The sequence below is a fragment of the Pinus tabuliformis genome, chromosome 7, assembly GCF_031772625.1.
Source record: "Pinus tabuliformis cultivar Carrire ecotype Pingquan chromosome 7, CPIR1, whole genome shotgun sequence".
NCBI lineage: Eukaryota > Viridiplantae > Streptophyta > Pinopsida > Pinales > Pinaceae > Pinus > Pinus tabuliformis.
The window spans coordinates 584,079,402-584,102,460 of record NC_142293.1 but is presented as its reverse complement, the minus strand read 5'-3'; the positions used below and the strand labels follow the sequence as shown (position 1 = coordinate 584,102,460).

General features: G+C 35.7%; 1 pseudogene; it reads left to right on the top strand.

Moving 5' to 3' along the window:
* Window positions 1–22,753, top strand: part of LOC149248785 (uncharacterized) — a 201,172-nt pseudogene extending 178,419 nt beyond the window's left edge.
* Window positions 22,754–23,059: the final 306 nt, after the last annotated feature.

Sequence of the window (23,059 nt, the reverse complement as noted above, 5' to 3'; positions counted from 1 at the left end):
GACATAGTTTTGACCAAAATTCAATCGAAAAGAGCTGAAATACAATCAATGAACACAAGTAGGGTCTACAAGAATGTCTTAGGAGGTGGATAAGCTACTAGGAAGGATGATCTTTCCCTAGTGGAGTCTCCAATTTGTTTTGGAAAATTTGGTATCTACGGATAAATACTAATTCCCTAGATAAGTAACCATATCTAGAACAACAGTTTAAAGCACTTTAGCCTTTTCCTATAAGCAATAGATAAGACATAGAATATTAGAAGACCTACTTGTAATTTCGCTTTCCTCTTGTCTCCTTTGTATCAATCCTATCATTCTTTCCCGTACTTAACACGCTTGAGAAGTACTTGTAAACACAAACAGAAGAAAAAGAACCGATCAAAGGAAAAGATATATTGAATACAAGTAAATGGAATCAGATACATTTCACGCATATAAGCATCATATGACAATACAAACATATGGGAGAAAGGCTCAAATACTTTATTGAATAGAAGAAAGAATTACAACCATTGTGTCTGATTCAAAGTCATTCCTCTAGCTTGGATCCCATCCACATCACATCAAAATCATGACAAACTTGTAGCATTACAATACTTTCTTCAAAGTCAATTCTCATAGCAACATTATCTCCTTACAATTCAACATAACCCAACCCTTGAACACTTAGATGAGTGGTCAATTTATAGGGAGATGAAGGAGGTTTTGTCATAAATGGTGGTATTGAATGGCCTTCCATACTTATAATTAGTTCAATGGAGGAAGGGATGAGAGGATAGGATGCATCTTAACTCATTCCTCATCCATTTTCGAGCTCATAGGAGTTGATAAGTGAGGGAACCTTCTAGATGACTCCAAAAGATAAGAATATTCACTAAACCCTCTGTGAATTTCACTCAAACTCACCCAATGCAGGTGAAAGGAAGCCTAAGTGCTCTACAGAGCACCTTAGCATGGACTCAACTGCTCTACAATGCACCCTTACATGGGCCTACCTCAGCTGGTCCCTCTAGAGGTCATTTCAGGATGTCTTCATGTCATGAAACTGTCTTGGAAGGAGGCATTCAAAAGGGTGACTTGCTTATGGCATGTAGCAACTGAAATTAAGGTTTGATGAGCCCTAAAACACTAATCTAGATGATGGGACTGATGTGCCCAAATGGATCTATCACACCATGATACCGCTACAACATCTACCCATTAATAATTTATGGATGATACCCTTATTATGTGCATACCCAAAGTTGTGAAAGCTAGGATCCTTAATCAAATATTTAATCTCTTTTCAAAAGCCTTTGGCACCACAATCAATCTCCAAAAATTCAAAATCTTCTTTTTCAACACCCCTCTCCCTATCCAAAGGAAAAACACTATAATTCTAGGGTTTAAAAATTGTCCCCTCCCTTTAAAGTCTTTGGGCATGCCTCTCATGGACAAAATACTTATAAAATCCACTTGGGAAGACCTCCTCTCCAAGCTTCAGAACAAACTTAGTAATTGGACATTCCAATCTCTTAACATAGTGGGTAGACTCGTCCTTGTAAAATTTTTCCTTCATTCAATGCCCCTTTATTTGTTCTCAGATATGGATGCTCTTAATTCATTTCTAACCATAATCCACAACCTTCAAAGAAACTTCCTATGGAAATGCTTTGAGGAAAAAAGGAAATGGGTTTTGATCAACTAGGATAAAATTTGTAGACCAAACTATGTTGGAAGCATTCGCCTCTGGGAACTAGAAATCGTGGGAAATGCCCTAAAAGCAAAGACCTATTGGAAATGGTTACTATCCCTTAACCCCTTGGGAAAAACCATGGAAATGAAAATACTACCCCAATCAACAGCATAAGGATCTTATCCATTTAACCGACCATGTCAAGGGCTCGATCATTTGGAATCAACCTTGGAAAAACAAATGGATCATGCAACAAGAAAAATTATCAGAAGTTCAGAATGGCCTGAGCTCTCTTTTCTCAAAGGATTTTTGGTAGTAGCTCCCAAAACTAAATGGAGGGATCAACGTTCCCTTGAAGGAGCCAATGCAAGGAAAAGGAAGACTCTAGTATCCCAATACTAGAAATAAACCCCTCAAGAAGGTAAATAGAGATCATGGATTGATAAGCAAGATTGGAAACCTCTCCCCAACTAATTTGATTGGAAGGATTTCTTGAAACATATCCAAGACCCTCAAATTCCCTTAGATAAGGATGATCACAAACTTCGATGGGGTAGAAACTCAGGGGGGCTCTTCATACTCAAGGAATCTTACATATATTTGGTTGACCATAGTCAACTTGAAAAACAAGCTAGATCGACCACCCTTTTGGAAGAAAATCATGTGGCCAAATATTACTCTCTTTGTGTTATATTCTTTCCATGACTAGCCGAACACACGAGGCCAGGCCCCCATCGTTTCGTCGGGCACAACAGTGGGATAGTACCCCACGTCTATGGGGTCCAGGGCAGACCTACCTATGACTTTGTGCACGGATTTTGAATATGGTTTTGGATATGATGGTTTTCTACCCATGGTATCTTGTAGATCCGGTCAAGAGAACTATGGTTATGTTTTAATCGTGGGTTAATGGATTAGGGTTTATGAATGATTTAACATGTATATTTATGTGTTGTAACATTGAAAGGAATATAATGAAAAATCAATCTGGTAGTTTTGGTTTTGGGATCCAAGGGAAAATATATGTGGATATATGTTTTATGTTTTATTCTCTCACCATTGTTTAATTTTTTTTTTTTAGAATTTGTATGCAAGTAATTTTTGTATAGGATTACAACCTACATTTGGTATTAGATTTGTTTCCACTTCAAGTGGATGTATTTGCTACTAAGGGTTTTTCTCGGTCTTGTGGTAGACCCTGTTCAGTGGGAGATTTATGGGATCCATTCTTGCGGTGAAATAAGATGGCGAGTAGTGGAAAGATAGAGATCGAGAAATTTAATGGTCAGATTTTTGAGTTGTGGAAACTCCATATGGAGGATATACTGGTGGATAAAGATCAGTGGATCGTAGTAGATCCAGGTGCTAAACCAACAACAACGTCATATGAAGACTGGACAAAGTTGGATCAAAATAAAAGAGAAAAATACAGTTGTGTGTCTCAGATTCAGTGTTGTTGAATGTATTAGTGGAAGCTACGACGAAGCCTTTGTGGGACAAGTTAGGGACTTTGTACCAATCTATGTCTCCGGTGAACAAATTATTGCTACAGAAAACTATATATAGCCTGAGGATAAAGGATGGAGACTTGGTGATAGAGCATCTTAATGCCGTTCATGGGATACATGGATATATTTCCATGTTTTCTCTGTTCTCTACCAGATTCGTGGGATAGTCCGGTTGTTGCAATAGGTAGTGATACAACTACCTTGAAGTTTGATGAAACAGAAAAATATGGAGGGCCAGAATGGAGATGCATTGCCTATACAAGGAAGATCCCAGAACATAAACAAAAATAAGTCCTTGAGTGGGAGATTTAAAACTATAGGGAGATTGAAATCTCCAGTAAAACCTATAAAGGTGTGCTAGAAATGTGGAAAGGAAGGACACTTAAAAAATGACTATAGATTTAAATCTCTTGAGAAAGGAATAGAATCTGATGATGCTCCTTTTGTAGAGGCGCAAACAACCTTAGATGAAGGTGGGGATGTGTACTTTTATTCTTCTTCAAGTACACATGTAGATCATGAGGCATGGTTGATTGATTAAGGTGAATTCTTTGACTTCACTCCCCATAGGGAGTAGTTCTTCCAATATGAGAAATATGATGGTGGTGATGTTTTCTTAGGGGATGACAGGAAGGCTAGAATCGTCGGACGCAGAAAATTCAATTTGAAGTTGCAAGGTGGAAGGATTAGAACACTTTTGGGTGTTCTTCATATTCCTGTACTACCCAGAAATATAATTTCTATAAGAAAGTTGGATGATGCAAGTGTAAAAATAGTGTTGGAGAAAGATACATGTAAGATGGTTGAAGGAGCACTAGTATTCATGCGGGGAGTTCGGATTGGAACTTTGTACAAGCTTCTGGGTAGCATTGTTATTGATGGGCGCAACTATTATGTGGTTCCTGAAAGTGGAACAAAAAATATTGTGGTCTCTAAAGAAAAGACCATGCTATGGCATCAAAGGCTTGGACATATTGGACAAAAGGGCCTTCAAATACTTCATGGTAATGGTATGGTAGAAGGTATGTCTAATTTCTCTCTAGATTTTGATTTCTATGAACATTGTGTATATGGGAAGCAGAATCCGGTTACTTTCCCCTCTGGTGCTAAGAGGGTGAAAGGGATATTAGAGCTTGTGAAGAGTGATGTGTTTGGATCTGTGTTGGTTCCATCACTAGGTAAGTCTGTCTACTATCTATCATTCATAGATGACTTCTCAAGGAATACATGGATATATTTCCTCAGGAAGAAATCTAAAGTCTTTGACAGGTTTAAATAATTTAAGGCTCTGGTGGAAAACCAAACAAGGAAGAAGATAAGGGTGCTAAGGACATATAACAGTGGATATTTATGCAATAAGGAATTTGAAGAGTTCTGTAAGAAGTGTCGTATAGCACAGTAGAAGAATAATCCATACACACCTCAGCAAAATGAAGTTGCAGAAAGAATGAACAAGACATTGATGGAAAAGGCAAGCATGCTTAGTGGTGTCAAGTTAGGACAAGAATTCTGGGCAGAGTCGGTGGAGACAACATGTTACCTAGTTAATAGATCACCTTCATCGTTGTTGGAGGATAAGTCTCCATAAGAAGTATGGACTGAAAAGAAACCCTCTCTTTCACATCTGAGGCTATTTGGCTATGATGCATATGTACATGTTCCAAAGGAGAAAAGAACCAAGTTGGATAGCAAATCTAATAGGTGCATCTTATTGGGTATAAGGATGGTTTAAAAGGTTATAAGCTTTGGAACCCAAAAATAAGGAAGGTTAGAGAGGTGGTGTTTAGAGAGGTGAAAGATGTTATTAAACATGAAGTGTTTGAGCTAAAGGAAGAAGAATCTGACTCTACAACAGAAGAGGAATCAGAAGATGAAGATCCATAAACTCCAGCAGTGAGAAGATCAATTGAGAAAGGAGGCAGTGAGAGAGGTGTATTCCATCTGCTTTCTATTCAAATTTTTGTTTATCTATTACTGATGATGATCCCAACACTGTCAAGGAGGCAGTAGATTCAGAAGATGGAAAACTTTGGAAAGAGGCCATGGTTGATGAAATGGAATCTTTGGAAAAAAATGAGGTTTGGGATCTGGTGGAGTTTTTGGCTAGAAGTAAACCCATTGGAATAAAATGGGCATTGAAGAAGAATATGAACGCAGAAGGCAAGGTGGAGAAATACAAATATTGGTTTGTAGGAAAAGGCTATTCCTAGGTGCTAAGAATTGATTTTGGTGATATTTTTCCTCCTGTTGCTAAGGTAGCTTCTATTACATTAGTTTTATCTTTTGTTATTGCTTTTGATTTTGAGGTAGAATAGATGGATCTAAAGACAAAATTTCTTCACAAGGATATGGAAGAAGAGATCTACATGAAGCAAGCTAAAGGCTTTGTGGTGAAGGGTAATAAAGAACATGTATCTAGGTTAAAAATGTCTTTGTATGGGTTAAAAAAATCACCAAGGATGTTGTTGGGTTGTGTTATATTCTTTCCACGACTAGGCCACGTAGTTAACTCGGGGGTTAGAGAGGGGGCGAAGCCCCCCCTTTGTTGCATCGATTGCGTAGCGGGGGGTGGTCACAGTGGGTTTTAGGGGCGCAGGTAACTCTACTCTATGGGGTTCAGGGAAACGCCCCAGAAAATTTTGGTTTTGGACCCTATGTTAGGTTGGGTAGACCCACTTATGGTTTTGTGCATGATTTTTGCACATGGTTTTGGATGCGATGGTATTCGGTCCATGGTTTTGGATGTGATGGCTTTTGGTCCATGATATTGGATGCTTCAGCATGTATAAATATGTATTGTAACATTGAAAGGAACATAATGAAAAATCAAGCTTGTAGTCCCGGTTTTGGGATCCAAGGGAAAATCTCTGTGTATATGTGTTTTATGTGTTATGCTCTCACATTGTTTATTTTCTGTGTTTTAGAATCCGTATGCAGGTAATTTCTATACAGAGTTAAAACCTACATTTGGTATCAGAGTTGTTTTGGCTTCAAGGGGACACCTTTGTTGCTGAGGGGTTTCGCTCGGGCCTATGGTAGACCTTGTCTGGTGGGAGATCTGCGAGATCGATTCTGGTGGTGAAAGAATATGGCACGCAGTGGAAAGATAAAGATTGAGAAATTTAATGGTCAGAGTTTTGAGTTGTGCAAACTCAAGATGGAGGATCTATTGGTGGATAAAGATTAGTGGATCATGGTAGATCTGGGTACTAAACCAATGGGAGTGTCCGATGAAGAATGGAAGAAGTTGGATCGGAAGGTAAAGAGCACAATACAATTGTGTGTCTCAGATTCAGTATTGTTGAATGTATCAGGGGAAGCTATGGTGAAGGCTTTCTGGGACAAGTTAGGGACTTTGTACCAATCTAAGTCTTTGGTGAACAAACTTTTCCTGCGGAAAAAGCTGTATAACCTGAGGATGAAAGATGGAGACTCGGTGACAGAGCCTCTGAATGCATTTAATACTGTGGTAAGTCAGTTAGCATATGTTGATATTAAAATTTCAGATGAAGATAAGTGCATCAGTTTGTTGTGTTCTCTACTAGATTCGTGGGATAGTCTGGTTATTGCAATAGGTAACAATGCAACTGCCTTACAGTTTGATGAAATAGTCTCATCCTTGCTGACGGGGGAGATGAGATGGAAAAATATGGAGAGCCAGAATGGTGATGCCTTGTTTGTATAAGGACGTTCCTAGAACAGAAACAAAAATAAGTCATCGAGTGGGAGATCTAAATCTCCAGGAAAACCTGTAAAGGTGGTGTGCTGGAAGTGTGGAAAGGAAGGGCACTACAAAAGGGACTGTAAATCTAAAGCTCCTGATAAAGGAAAGGGATCTGATGATGCTCCTTCCACGGAGGTGAAAACCACCTCAGATGAAGGTGGGGATGTGTACTTGGCTTCTTCAAGTACACATGTTGATCATGAGGCATGGTTGATTGACTCAAGTGCATCCTTTCACTTCACTCCTCATAGAGAGTGGTTCTGTGAGTATGAGAAATACGATGGTGGTGATGTATTCTTAGGGGATGATGGGAAGGCTAGAATCATTGGTCGCGGAAAAGTAAAGTTGAAGTTGCAAGGTGGAAGGGTTAGAACACTTCCGAGTGTTTTGCATATTCCTGCATTGGCTAGAAATTTGATTTTTGTAAGAAAGTTGGATGATGCAGGTGTAAAAATAGTGTTCACAAAGGACACCTGCAAGATGGTTCACGGAGCACTCATATTGATGCGAGGAGTTAAAATTGGAACTCTATACAAGCTGCAATGTAGCACGGTTGTCAATGGGTGCAACAGTTATGTGGTTCCTGAAAGTGGAGTAGAAAATCTAGTGGTCTCTGGAGAGAAGACCATGCTGTGGCATCAAAGGCTTGGACATATTGGATAGAAGGGCCTTCTAATACTTCATGGTAAAGGTATGGTAGAAGGTATGAGTAATAGCTCTCTGGATTTTGATTTCTGTGAAAATTGTGTATATGGGAAGCAGAATTGGGTGAGTTTCCCCTATGGTGGTAAGAGGGTGAAACAGATATTAGAGCTTGTGCATAGTGACATGTTTGGACCTATGAAGGTTCCATCACTGGGTAAGTTTGTGTACTATGTATCATTTATAGATGACTTCTCAAGGAATACATGGATATATTTCCTTAAGAAGAAATTTGAAGTCTTTGACAAGTTTAAAGAATTTAAGGCTTTGGTGGAAAACTAGACAGAGAAGAAGATAAAGGTGCTAAGGACAGATAATGGTGGAGAGTTTTGCAGTAAGGAATTTGAAGAATTTTGTAAGAAGTGTGGTATAGCGCAATAGAAGACTACTCCATATACACCTCAACAAAGTGGAGTTGTAGAAAGAATGAACAAGACATTGATGGAAAGGGCAAGAAGCATGCTCAGTGGTGTTGGGTTAGGATAGGAATTCTGGGTAGAGGCAGTGGAGACAGGATGTTACCTGGTCAACAGATCACCTTCATCAGCGTTGGAGGATAAGACTTCACAAGAGGTATGGACTAGAAAGAAACCCTCTCTTTCACATCTGAGGGTATTTGGATGTGATGCATATGTACATGTTCCAAAGGAGAAACGAACCAAGTTGGATAGTAAACCTGAAAAGTGCATCTTTATTGGGTATAAAGATGGTTTAAAGGGTTATAAGCTTTGGAACCCAGTAACAAGGAAGGTTGTGTACAACCAAGATGTGGTGTTCAGAGAGGTGAAATATGTTATTAAACATGAAGTCCCACCAAAGGAACTTGAGAAGATAAAGTTTGAACTAAAGGAGGAAGAATCAAACTTTACAACAGAGGAGGAATCAGAGGATGAAGAGCCACAAACTCTGGGTGTGAGAAGATTAGTTTGAGAAAGAAGGCAGCCAGAAAGGTATAGTCTATTTTCTTTCTGTTCAAATTTTTCTTTATCTATTACTGATGATTATCCCAAAATTGTGAAGGAAGCAGTAGATTCAGAGGATGGAAAACTCTGGAAAGAGGCCATGGTTGATGAAATGGCATCTTTGCACAAAAATGAGGCTTGGGATCTAGTGGAGTTGATGGCTGGAAGGAAACACATTGGTAGCAAATGGGTGTTTAAGAAGAAGACAAATGCAGAAGGAAAGGTGGAGAAATACAAAGCTCAGATGGTAGAAAAAGGTTATTTCCAGGTGCCGAGAATTGATTTTGGTGATATTTTTTCTCCTGTTGCCAAGGTAACTTCTATTGGATTACTTTTATTTGTTGTTGCTGCTTTTGATTTTGAGGTAGAACAGATAGTTGTGAAGACAACATTTCTTCACGGGGATCTGGAAGAGGAGACCTACATGAAGCAACCTGGAGGCTTTGCAGTGAAGGGTAAGAAAGAACTGGTATGCAAGTTAAAGAAGTCTCTGTATGGGTTAAAATAGTCACCAAGGATGCCGTATCAGAAATTTGATACATTCATACGAGGACTTGGATTCACCAAAAGAAAAGTAGATCACTGTGTGTATTTTAAATTTATTGGTGACTGTGTTATTTATCTGGTCTTGTATGTTGATGATATGTTGCTGGTTGAAAATGGCAAAGAAATTATCCAAGATTTGAAGACCCAATTGTCCTCCAAATTCGAGATGAAAGATCTTGGTGTTGCTAACTATATTTTGGGCATGGAAATTAAAAGAGACCGGGAAAAGAGGAATCTCTGGTTAAACCAGAGGATGTATGTCGAGACAATACTGCAGAGGTTTAATATGCAAGATAGTAAACCGGTGAAGGTTCCTATTCCTGTAGGTGTAAAGTTATCTTCTGAACAGTGTCCCAAGACACAAGAAGATGAAGAGGACATGTCCCGTGTTCCATATGCAAGTGTAGTCGATAGCCTGATGTATGCAATGGTCTGTATTAGACTAGACATTGCACATGTAGTGGGAATATTGAGCACGTTTATGTCAAAACCAGGAAAGGAGCATTGGACAACAATGTAGCGGGTTTTCAGTTATTTGCGTGGCACTAGTGATTATGGTTTGTGCTACCAAGGAAGACCAGGATTGGAGAGAGTGTTGGATATTCATGGCTTTGTTGATGCAAACTGGGCTGGAGATCCGGATTAGAGAAGATCTACAAGTGAGTATGTGCTTAACCTATTTGGAGGTGCAGTCAGTTGGATGAGTAAGAAACAATCTGTAGTGACACTATCAACTACAGAGGCAAAATGCATGGCAGCCACTCATGCAAGCAAGGAAGTAGTTTGGTTGCAGAGATTGTGTTCAAGTATGGGGCTAGTACAAGGAGCTATAAGGATAGACTATGACAGCCGAAGTGCAATTTTCTTGGCAAAGAACCTTGCATATCATTCAAAGACAAAGCACATTGATGTTTAGTATCACTTTGTGAGGTATATGATAGAAGACAGAAAGGTGTTGCTGGTAAAGGTGGACACTTTGAAGAATACTGCAGATGCCTTGACAAAATCTGTGAGCTCTGAGAAGTTCTCTTGGTGTAGAGAAACAATGGGCATTGCAGGGCAAGACAAATGACTAATCTCTTTTGTGGCCCCCTATGGAAAGGAAACAACAAGTGGGAGAATGTTGGGTTGTGTTATATTCTTTCCATGACTAGCCCACATAGTTAACCAGGGGGTTGGGGGGCGGAGCCGCCCCCCCTTTGTTGCGCCAATAGGGGGGGGGGGGGGTGTCATAGGGGGTTTGAGGGGTGCAGGTAACTCCACTCTATGGGGTCCGAGGCAGCGCCCCAGAAAATTTTGGTTTTGGACCCTATGTTAGGTTGGGCGGAACCACCTATGGTTTTGTACATGATTTTTGTACATGGTTTTGGATGCGATGATTTTTGGTCCATGGTTTTGGATGTGATGGTTTTCGATCCATGATATTGGATGCTTCAACATGTATAAATATGTATTGTAACATAGAAAGGAACATAATGAAAAATCAAGATGGTAGTCCCGGTTTTGCGATCCAGGGGAAAATCTCTGTGTATATGTGTTTTATGTGTTATGCTCTCACATTATTTATTTTCTGTGTTTTAGAATTCGTATGCAGGTAATTTTTGTATAGGGTTAAAACCTACAGATGTGGTATCATAAATTTGATACATTTATACAAGGACTTGGCTGCACCAAAAGCAAAGCAGATCACTGTGTGTATTTTAAATTAAATTGTGACCGTGTTATTTATATGGTCTTGTATGTGGATGATATGTTGTTGATTGGAAATGACAAAGAAATTATCCAAAAATTGAAGACCCAACTGTCCTCCAAATTTGACATGAAAGATCTTGGTGTTGCAAAATATATTTCTCTCATGGAAATTAAATGAGATCATGCAAACAGGAAGCTTTGGTTAAACAAAAGGAAGTATGTCGAGACAATACTACAGATGTTTAATATGTAAGAGAGTAAACCGATGAAGGTTCCCATTCGTGTAGGTGTAAAGTTATTTGTTGAAGAACGTCCCAGGACACAAGAAGAAGAAGCTTACCCAACCAATGTTTAGCTCCAGCTTTATTGAAACTTCTGTTGTTTCTAGTGATATTACCCACTTGTCCAATTGTGGCTGGGATGTCCTTGCCTAACCTCTTGAAGCACTTCCATACAGTGGGTCCCTCATTTTTGTGGGTTGGTCCGGTCTATTTCTCTTTCCTTGTGCCTATTTTGCCTAGAGGTGGTAGTTGTTCTCCTGTGAGTAGGCCCCCCTTCCCTATGTAAACTTCCTAGTGTGGTGTGAAATTCATTTCCCCCTATTTAAGTCAGTTAGATGGATTTTCTTGTTGGCTTGCATGATGGTCCTGCTGTTTTTCAGGTTTTGAATTGCTACATGCCTTACCCAACTTGGAGGATTCACAGCATGTCAAGCCCTGGTAGGGTTCTTCGCTTTGCATCAAATTGAACCACAAGATTTTTCCTGCCTGCCTGCTTGAGTGAGCTCATGCTACAGAACATGTTAGAGCGACTTCCTTACTTGCCAAGGAACATGAATTTAGAAATGGTCTAAACTAAATAGGCATGGGCAAGAGCTCCACTCCGAAGAGCCCATACACTGGTCACTGCCAAGCAGCCGAGAGCCCATCAATATGGGACAAGCTAACCTATCAAAAACCTTGTTCAGTGAGCAGGAAAATATTTTCAGTGAGTGCTTGAGTGATAGGAAAGCTAGAACTTGTTCATGTGCAGGGAGACAACCAGTCATGGAGAACGGAGGGTTGGTGCTCGCTTACTTGCCTGGAACCCTTTGAACCACAAACTCCACTCATTTGGTTGGGGGCTCCCGAACACATCACAAGCCAAACCCGTGCTAACAAATAACTGTTTGGTATGTATGTATCCCTTCCCTTGGAACTATAGATAGATCTGAAGAGAATAACACCAAACAATTGAAGCATACAAAGCCTTTAATTTTATTGAAAGGCTTGGTATATTGGTAGCCTGATGTATGTAATGGTTTCTACCAAATAAGAGATTGCACATGCAGTGGGAGTATTGAGAAGGTTTATGTCAAAACCAGGTAAAGAGCATTGGACAATAGTGAAGTGGGTTTTTAGGTATTTGTGTGGCCCTAGTGATTATGGTTTGTGCTACCAAGGAAGACTGGGATTGCACAGAGTTTCAGACATTCGTGGCTTTGTTGATGCAGATTGGGCTAGAAATCTGGATTACAGAAGATCTAGAAGTGGGTATATGTTTAACCTATTTGTAGGTACAGTCAATTAGATGAGTAAGAGACAATCTGCAGTGGAACTTTTAACTACAGAGGCAAAATACATGGCAACCAATCATGCAAGCAAGGAAGTAGTTTGGTTGCAGAGATTGTGTTCAAGTATGGGGTTAGTACAATGATCTATAATGATAGACCGTGATAGGAAAAGTGCAATTTTATTGGAAAAGAACCCTACCTATCATTCAAAGACAAGGAACATTGATGTTCAGTATCACTTTGTGAAGGATATGGTTGAGGACGAAATGGTGTTGCTGGTAAAGGTGGACAATTTGAAGAATACTGTAGATGCATTGACAACTGTGAGCACTGAAAACTTTTCTTGGTGTAGAGAAACAATGGTTATTGCAAGGTTGAACCAATGACTAAACTCTCCTATGACCCCCTATGTGGAAATAAAACAACAAGTAGGAGAATGTTAGGTGTGTGTTATATTCTTTCTACGACTAGCCAGTGCCCCCTTCGTTGTGTGGGGCACAGCAGGGGGGTCATTGGGGGGAAGTAGGCCCCCTCTACGAGTTTGGGGTAGCGTTGTTTTGGACCATATATTAGGTTGGCGAAGCTACATACAGTTTTATGCATGGGTTTTGCACATGGTTTTGGGCATGATGGATTTTTGCCCATCATATCTTGTAGATCTGGTCAAGGGAACTACGGTTATGTTCTAATCTAGGGGTAATGGATTGGGGTTTATGAATGCTTCAACATGTATATATATGTGTTGTAACATTGAAAGGAATATAATGAAAAATCAATCTAGTAGTCCCGATTTTGGGATCCAAGGGGAAATATCTATGTATATCTATTTTATGTTTTATGCTCTCGCCATTGTTTATTTTCTCTTTTTTAGAATTCATATGCAGGTAATTTTTGTATAAGGTTACAACCTACACTCTCTCTATGGCTAGTCTTCCATGGAAAAATCCTCACCTACGATAATCTATTAAAATACAGTTTTTGGAGCCTTCCAAATGCAATTGATGCGAGAAATAGGAGGAATCAAAACCAAATCTTAAATAAGTTCCAAACCGCTTCTGCAATTAGCGACGGGGGAGAAGAAGTCTTTAAAACCTCAGATAGAAACAGGGCATCAATTAAGAGCACCCTTGAAGATTAGAGATCAAACATATCCACTCATCCCATAGTCAACAAAGCATGGAAGTTGTTCATGGGAGAACTATGTTGGGTCTTGTGGAAACAGAGAAATGATCAAATTTTTAGAAATTTGTAGGCCACAAAGACGTCCTTCTTACCAGGGATAAGAAGATCATTCAGGACTCAGTTTCAGTCACCAACATTCCACCACAACAAGGCCCTCCTCGCCCTTCAGATATCCACATCCTTCAGCGTCTCAGGCTTGAACACATTCCCTTGTCTATAACAAACAACCCCTTCTTTCATTCCAGTGTTCCAGAGAAATGGTCTCCTCTCAACATCAATGTCTACAAACTAAACTATGATGAGGCTTCCCATGGGAATCCAAGACAAGCTGGCTATGATGGAGTATTCAGGGGCCATAACAAAGAAATTCGTAGGGTTTATTATGGAAAATTGAGAATAAACACAAATAACATAGTAGAGCTTCAGGCCCTGGAACAAGGGCTCCAGCATGCCATGTGCTATAATTTTGTTCCTTTGGTTGTCGAAGGGGATTTTTGGGTGGCTACTTTAACTACCCTAAAGTTACAGAATGGCACCCTAGTCAGCAAAGTCACTGCCAACTAGAGGCTTGCCAAAACTCTAAAGTGCATATGTGACCACATCATAGACCTTCGCGTGGTCCACTTCCAAGTTGTCAAGCACAAGGCTAATTCCTTGGCTGATAGATTAGATAATGCATGGACATACGACAATGAAATGTTGAGCTCCTATGCATGGTAGATTCTACCTGAGGAAGAGCTTCAGCAGGACTGTGAAGATTTAAGTCAGAATGATAAGGAATGTAACGGTTTGCACGATCAGTCAGACCCTCCCTCCAACCTACAACCCACTCCATTATCAACATGTATGAGAGTTACAAAGAAGGTGCTAAGATATCCTTCACATGTGCCTCCCTCCTTGGCATGTTAATGCAAAACAATAATCAAGGTCATAAAGCGCTGGAGGAGAAGATAGACCACCTGGATGCCAAATTCATGGTCTATGTGGAATCGATGCACCATAAAATGTTCATCACCAAAGGTTCAACTATGTATGAGAGGCTCAAAGGTAGCCCCAATAAGAGGTTCAGGGGTGATGAAAACTCCCTCCCTAGCTCAGACCACTTGAAGCGGGAAAGAACTCAAGCAAGTGGGTCATTTTGTTATCGAAACCCTGCATCAACTCAATCTTCTGTCTCAAGAGTTCGGACTAGGTTCATCATATGCTCACCCTAATCATCAATATTACCACGGAAATCTGCACAAAACCCGTGCATATTGTTTTGCTCTTAATTTTAAGATTATGTCTAGTATAATGTCTCATAAAACCTCAAAAGCTATACGATATAAAACTTAATTCTTTGCAAGTGGTATGAGTTAGAGTGAGGCCGACCTTTAATAAAACATGATGTATGCTATTATGTTTATTTGAAGTAATATAATCTCGGTCTTATTTAGAAAAACAAAACTTAAACGCAAATAATTCCACTAGTGAAATCATCATCGATTCTACCGGGTTCGCAATGCCCTTCACATTTGGTTTTGGTGATAAATACAAATTAGCGTAATGGCACTTTGAAAACTCAAAATTTGTCTTCATGTAATTGAGATACGAAACTGATTAAAATATCGAAAACCTAACCCACCAATAGTGTTGGGTGCATATGGTCACCTCCGGATGGACTTTTATGATAAGACGTGTACCTAGATATGTCCAGCAAAACCATAAATTTAGGCATAAAGATGGAAAATGTTCACAAGAATAGTATATTGCCATGATCAGAAAATTCTATGTTCTAGATTATAGAAAAGATTTATTCTTACATATTTTGTAATTTTTATTCTCTACGTAAATGTTCGATAAGAGATAAGGTGTTAGATAGAATTAGGATTAAGGATATAAAATAAATGTTTTAAATAAATAAGTATTAATAAAAAAAACCTCAACAAACTTTAATGTTTAGGTTAAATCCAATTTTTTTAAATAAATAATAATTTTGGTCACAAATTTTGTAATAAATGAACTAATTTTAAGTATTAATTAATTAGGTATAATAAATCATATTAAATAATTATGTAAAAAATTATATCCTTAATATATATATATATAGAGGAAGGATAATAGTTATTAACTTATTGTTTTATTTTATTAAGTAATTAATGAAATGGTGATGATTAAAATATACTAAGAGCTAAATTAAATTGTTGAATGGAGAGGTACATTATACAACCTAATATGAGAGCATTTTACAATCTAATGTGAGAGCGAAGTGTGTGGAGTTGACACGTGTCTTTAAATAAAAATAAAATATTCTCTAAATAGAAAACAATGTCGGCTAAAAAAAGAGCAAAATTGAATATCTCTGTTTAGTTAGTTTTAACTAAAAACATTATAAAACATCAATAACGGTCACTCAATTTGTTGTTGACCTTACAATCCAATATGATAAAAATATTTCACTAACTCTTAGTCATAAATAAAATATTTTGATATCCACATGAGATAATACAATTTCATATAAACTTTAAAGATTGATTAAGTATTTAGAAAAAAATTGTGACTAAGATGTTTAAGCCTTATACTTTTCAAAAAATATTTCAACACAATATTTAAATAAACTTTTTGAAATTTATGTTAATTAATTTATTTTGATATCAAAATCATATATCCATTTAAGAAAATGTTAAAATAAAATATTTTAATATTGTATATAGTAAAATATTCAATGACCAAACAAAAATAGTAATTCAAAATTAAAAAATATTAAATACTTGCTAATAAAAATAATAAAACGAAGATTATGTAATTCATTCAATTTTTAATATAAAATTAATATGTAACATTTAAAAATATTTATAATAATAATAAATTTTAATATGGGTCATTAGTAAAATATTTTAATATATTGAATTAAGCAATCAATCATTTTAGTGTGCACAATGTACTTCATAAAAGAAAATTATGTACAACTACTTGTTATTTAATATATATATATATATATATATATATATATATATATATATAACAATTGAAACAATAAGTTTTATGGTTAAAATGTTTGAAGTAGTCTCACTATTTTACATGTTGGTCTTTTTCTAGGGATATTTTTTTTATCAATTTTCCTTGAAATCTAACAAAGATTTCTTGGACTTGCAAGTTTAATCTAAGTACTCTATATATAATTCAAAAATAGAATATATATATAGAGATTATTTCATCCCTACATGCTAGATATGTACTTAATATGTATATTTTATCACACTTAGAAGGTAAAGGATTACTTGAATTTTTAAATAATTTTGTTTTTAAGCTTCAAAGCCTTAGAAAAAAGGCATTCCAAGATCACCATAAATTTATTGAGAAATTAGATGTCATCTTTACCCCTCCTAATGTTATCTTTGTGACAAACTCTTTCAACCATGGAAATTCACATTTTTACCATGGAAGTCATAACAATCTATTCTTATTTTAACAATGTTTAATTTTTATTCTTTACACTACCTAAAACTCAAAGATCTCTTTTCCCTCTAACTCCCTAGAGTTTCTATTTAAATTTTAATGTAATAATATTTTTAATAGTATCCTTAGTACTTTATCCCCCAATGGTCTAACCAACATTGGCCATCCTTATGACATCCTTGTTTGAGCTGAAGGTGCTAGTTTTGGATAGAGTTAGAAGCAATTTTAGGAACCTCTTTCCTTCCATGTTGTTTAACCTCTTCTTGTACATAAGATACCTAGTCATATCCATTCTTTCAATGAGGGAAATAATTGGTGCAGGATATGATAAGGTGTATTTTCTTTAATCATGAGGTTATAAGCTATAAATTACTTTTTGCATCGATTCTATATTCCTCTATTCATTAGGGATATTGAGGTCCAAAATGGGCCTCCTAAGGAAATTATAACATAATAATGGAAATAATAAAATATGATTAGATTACATCTTCAAACATTAGAGGGAAAAAAGAAAAACCTATTTTTCAACTAGTATCTTCAACTTGTCTTTCTATGGGTTTACTCAAATTTCAACAGACAACACTTGTTGGATGCAAAATTTGATTCCTCATCCAAGAAGTGCTCATGTTGCATACTTTTTATGGACACTGGTACATGAAAATTGAGAAATACATGAAAAGTGATTGCAATCACGTGTTTTTTCATGTATTTCTCATTTTTATTGTAACACAGTCCATCTAAAGTATGCAACATGGGTACTTCTTGGACGAGGAATTAAATTTTTCATCCAACGAGTGCTCAAGATTTGAGTAAAACGTTAAGGAGATAAGTTGAAAAAGTAGTTTTATTATTTTTAAATTTTTAAATTTTTTTACTTTTTACTCCAAAAATGGTGAATCATCCTCATGGTTGACATCATCCTATTGAAACCTATTGGTTCTTATAAAGTTTATTTTGGTTGTACATTTTTCTTAGGAGGCCCATTTTAGACCTCAAGATTTCCCTAATGGAATTGGTAGAGTTACTACATCCCCAAATCTCACATCCATATAACATAATAAGGGTGATGAGAGACTCAAAGAGAGTTTCTTTTTATCTCATATCCAAAGATTTGCTAACTTATAATAATATTCAAGTCCATAATAATTTTTTCATCCTCCACTTATCCTCTTCTCAATGTTATAAGTCGACTTTAGCTTGTGATGGATATGGATTCAAAGGTATTTCCATGAATGATCAATTTGTTTTTTCATGGGTGATAACATGGAGTTGGGTTATACTTTTTGGTGAAACCATGGTCGTTTTGGTGGAAAAAGGGATGATTGATTGAGCAATTTTAAGCAATCTTTCGAGAATTTTTTAAATGATCGATCGAATTGTCAAGGCACTTAAAAATAGCTCGATCAAGCATTTAAACAAACCCTAGATTGAGCTCCTGTGTAACCCAAGGTTAGGAGCTATATCAAGCCCTAAATCTCAATTGAGCCTTAAAAATAGAAATTTTAAAATTATGTAAATATCATATGATAAGCAAACTTTAAAATAGTAAGTATGTGATAGTTAAAAAAAAAACAAACAAAATTTAATTACTAGTTACATTTGAATAGGTAATTAACAATGGTGTGGATTAATTTCTCATTATATTTCCATCGTCTTGGTGTACAAATTAAAAAAAAGACTCTATCTCACTTGCAATTGAAATTATAATATTCTTATATTTATAATTTGGCAACTTAAAAATTATTTTTTACTATGATTTAAATTTTCAATGTTATAATTTAAATAATAAATTGATTAAACATAAGAAAAGTTATAATTTTATTTTAATAAATATTATAATTTTTTTTTGTATAAATAAGTGTAATTCACAATTGGCAATTTGATGTTACTTGAAATGTATAGTTTATAAAATTCACTAAAGAATTAATAAACATGATTCCTCAGTCATATATATATATATATATATATATATATATATATATATATATATATATATATATACACACACACTACTTCATGAAAAAATATGAGTGCAATAATAAGTAATAATTAACATAGTTGTAAGTTATAATTAATTAGTTGTAATGGATGTAGTGATATCTCCAGTTATAAATTTCTCTCAATACTAAATTATGATTATGTCTTTATTCTGCACACGTGAGAAGTATATATAGAAATTTTACTCTGACTTAGTCTTGCAATATATATTTTTAAAATAATAAAAACATAAGGAAATCATAAATTTTAAAAAATTATTTGACTAATTTGAATTTGAGTAATCTAATTTTAAATGTGCCTATGAAATTATTTTTAAAATAATAATATTATAAAATTTAGTTTAGTGTAGTTTGTTGTTGTTTTCTTTTTGTTAATTATAATTTGATTTATTTTAAAATTTATAAAATGATTAACTACAAAAATATGTTATACTTAAAATTAAAATAGTAAACAAATTAACATTTTTAAGAATTTCAAAATTTAAAAAACTAAGTTAAAATTCTCTATAGAAAGTTATATATATATATATATATATATATATATATATATATATATATATATTTTCTTGGTAAAATAAAATAAAATTTGGATCTATAATTAAGAAAAATTAGAGTTTGGAATATATTTAAATATTTATAAAAAAATTGTGGAATAAATAAATATTATAATTGGCTTAAAGACAAGTATTGAAAGGCTTAGTTATTTTTATGTATAATTATGATAGGTTGATCGAGCTCTAGCCTCAATAGAGTCTTTGTTTAACCACGTTAAGGGCTCCATTGAGGGCACTCGATGGATTGCTTGGCCTAAAAATAGAGTTTTAGCTCCTCTTCTGCAACACCATTTTATACTATAGAGCAATCCAAGCAAAATTTGTCCTTAAGTGACTGAGCTGATCATGTTGGATTTGAGAAAGAACCCTCTATCTAATGGCAACTATGTTTGACATTTTCGAATTCATATGATAATTTTTATATAATTTCTTTTAAACATAATTTTTGAAACTTTTCAAAGGAGCTAAATAAAAAATCAATAACATAAAATATACACAACTAAAAATTTCAAAAAATACCACTCCTTTACTAGTCCTCTTCAGAAGGGCACTCTTGGTTTTCCAATTTATTTAAAGAGTTAAGAAAAGACTTACATGAGCACAGTGTCTCCGAGATGCAATTTAAATATTATTTAACCAACTTTGCAAAATAATAAAAAATATAATTGTGCATAAAAAAAATTAATATGGAAAATTTAGTTCTCCCTTTGTATTTTTAAAAATTATACATTTTAGACTAAGTTATACTCTGTCAAGACACACATACCTCTTAAGTTTCCCTAAAATTTGCAAGGACATATATTCTATTTAATGGAAAATTGAGAGATTAGAGGATACTAAAATTTGAGCGCTGCAATTCAATAAAAGAGGAAAAACTTGAAATTTCATGGCCACATTTACCCTCATATATGAAACTATAACATGTGATCCTTTTAGATTTGATTATCATGAATTTTGTTTTGTTAGTATTAGTAGTCATACCCATATTGGAATAAAAATCTTGGAGGATCCTTAGTTTACTGTGAATATTCTAACGAGTACTCACCAAAAGAAAATTTTTAATAGAATAAAGGATAAGAATTGCCACTATATCAATAAAGTGTGGGCCTAACACAACTTTCCTCTTCCAAATATTATTCGAGCTTATCAATATATATGTCAAAAAAGTAAGGAACAACTAACACCTTTACCTAAATTCAATATTGTAAAAAAAATAATAAATTCAATATTGTAAAAAAATAATAAATTCACTAATTGACAAATAAGTTATGAAAAATTTCAACATCTTCTTAAAAAAAAAAAAACTTTATTGAATTAACTTTATTAAAAAAAAACATTTTACAATTACCATTTCAATAAAAATAAACTGAAATTAAAAATAAAATACAATTAATATTAGAAAACAATCTTATAAAATAACTTAATACTCTACTCAGTTTATGAGACAATATAACTTATTATTAATATAAAATTAAATGAACAAGTCATTCCAGAATTTTCCTTACTTTTAGATAAAGATTATATAAATGATAAATGAGTTATTAAAAATTACATACTTTATATAATTTATTAAAAAATTATATTATATAATCACATGGTCATATATATCTAAATATATAAAAGTGTCTAATATTTAATAATTTATAAAAAAATATTTTTAATATTATAATTTAATTAATATCTTTTATAAATTAAAAAATATTATTTATCTAATATTTATTTAAAAAAGTTAATTAATTAATTAATATATATATATATATATAAATTTAATATAATTTAATATTAATATTAATATTAATTTATATATATATTACTGTCGTATTCAGATTCGAAACCCACTTTACAAGTGTGAACAGTGAACTTAAGATTATATCAAAACTATAAAAGGCCATCAAATAGCCTTTTAGAAGTGTGAATATTAATCCTCAAATTCAATGAGCATTTTCAGAAGTCATAGAACGTGTTGTCTCGATTCGGATATTTAAAAAGTCATGAGAACGTGTAGTGTATTTTTTTAATTATCTTGTACGCTAAATCTTTGACTACATAACAAGTAAAGCGGTGCGTTCCCACTTGTGTCTAACGGGTACAGGCTATTCCTGCGGAATCAATAAAGAAAATCTCAAAATCTCGTGAATGCATGTATCCTCATACAGGAAGAGGAGAGGTGATGGAGGAGGTCACGAGATCGAACATGAAACTGTCAATGCCATCCAGAAGCAGAAGCATATTGAGGGAACAAGCCCTGGCTGCCTGGCGCTTCAAGCCCTCTGATACGGCCAAAGACCAGGACAGTGACGCTGCCTGGATCTTTGAGGCCTCACAGCGGGACATGGAAATGGTGATCAGAGCGCTCGAGAGGGAATTGAACTCCAGACCAGTCGAAAACGTCATAATCGGGACTTCGAAAGAAAAAATTGCGGGAAGTTCCACTGGAGAGGTAGCGTCGTCGTCCGCGTCCAGTTGTGATGCAGGCAGCCCCTCCGAGTCTGACGTCGAAGCAAAAGCAATCGTAAAAGTGCATGTTTCGGATTCGATGCTGGGCCAATCTGAGAGTCCAGGGACTCGAACCCGGCATGCAGGGGCGCTGTCAAGATCTTGTAATAATCAGAGATCCATCCCGGTGGTGAATAATTTTACGAGCAAGAGGTCGTCGCGAAGGAGAAACAAGGCTCCGATCACGATTGTGAGGGCAGATCCCTCTGATTTCCAAGCAATGGTCCAGCAAATGACGGGTCTCCCACTCGAAAGCGGCAGCAAGGTGGCCCCCTCTTTCTTCAAACCAGAGGCAAAGCGGCCCGAGGCGGCGCCTTCTCTCTTGAAGCAGCCCCGCCAAATTGTTAGCAATATCATCCCCTCCGCTTCTTCGTGTGCGGGGCTCCCTGTTGCCATAAACGGTTTATTTGGCACTCGCCCTAACTATCGTCATCCAACAGCCTTCTGCAACAATTTAGCAGAGGATTTAGCCGATAATTCAGTGGACACTGCAACATCTAGGTCAAAAATTAATCTCGATGGAATTTGATAAAGATAACGGTTTACAAGGTCATATTAACGTTTTTTCTCAAACCGATTTCTTGAATTGAGCGATTCTTAGGCCAAGGTCGGCAATTCATAAATCATCTTCTCCTTCTTGTTCATTTGTGACTTTGTTTGTAAATATCAAAGTTATATGAATTTGTTTGTAAAAATCAAAGTTGCACCAACTGGTTATGGATGTGGATTTCTTTCTGTAAAGGAAATCCAGCAGAGGGTGGCGTGTATAAATCCGTCCATGGTCTTTAAAGATGGATTTGTAGTTCGAGCGAGAGCGACTTCATTTGAATGTAAGTATTTGATATGTAAAGTCGACTCCAAAAGCATTTTCGGCTACATCACAGTAGTGCAGATGCAGTGATTCCATTACACTATAATTTTTCGTTATGGATTAGATTCGTGGCCATTTAATTGTCATTGCTTCAGTTTTTCGATGATATTGTCTCATTTCCTAATCATATCGCTGAATGCGTTGAATTAAGAAGCACATT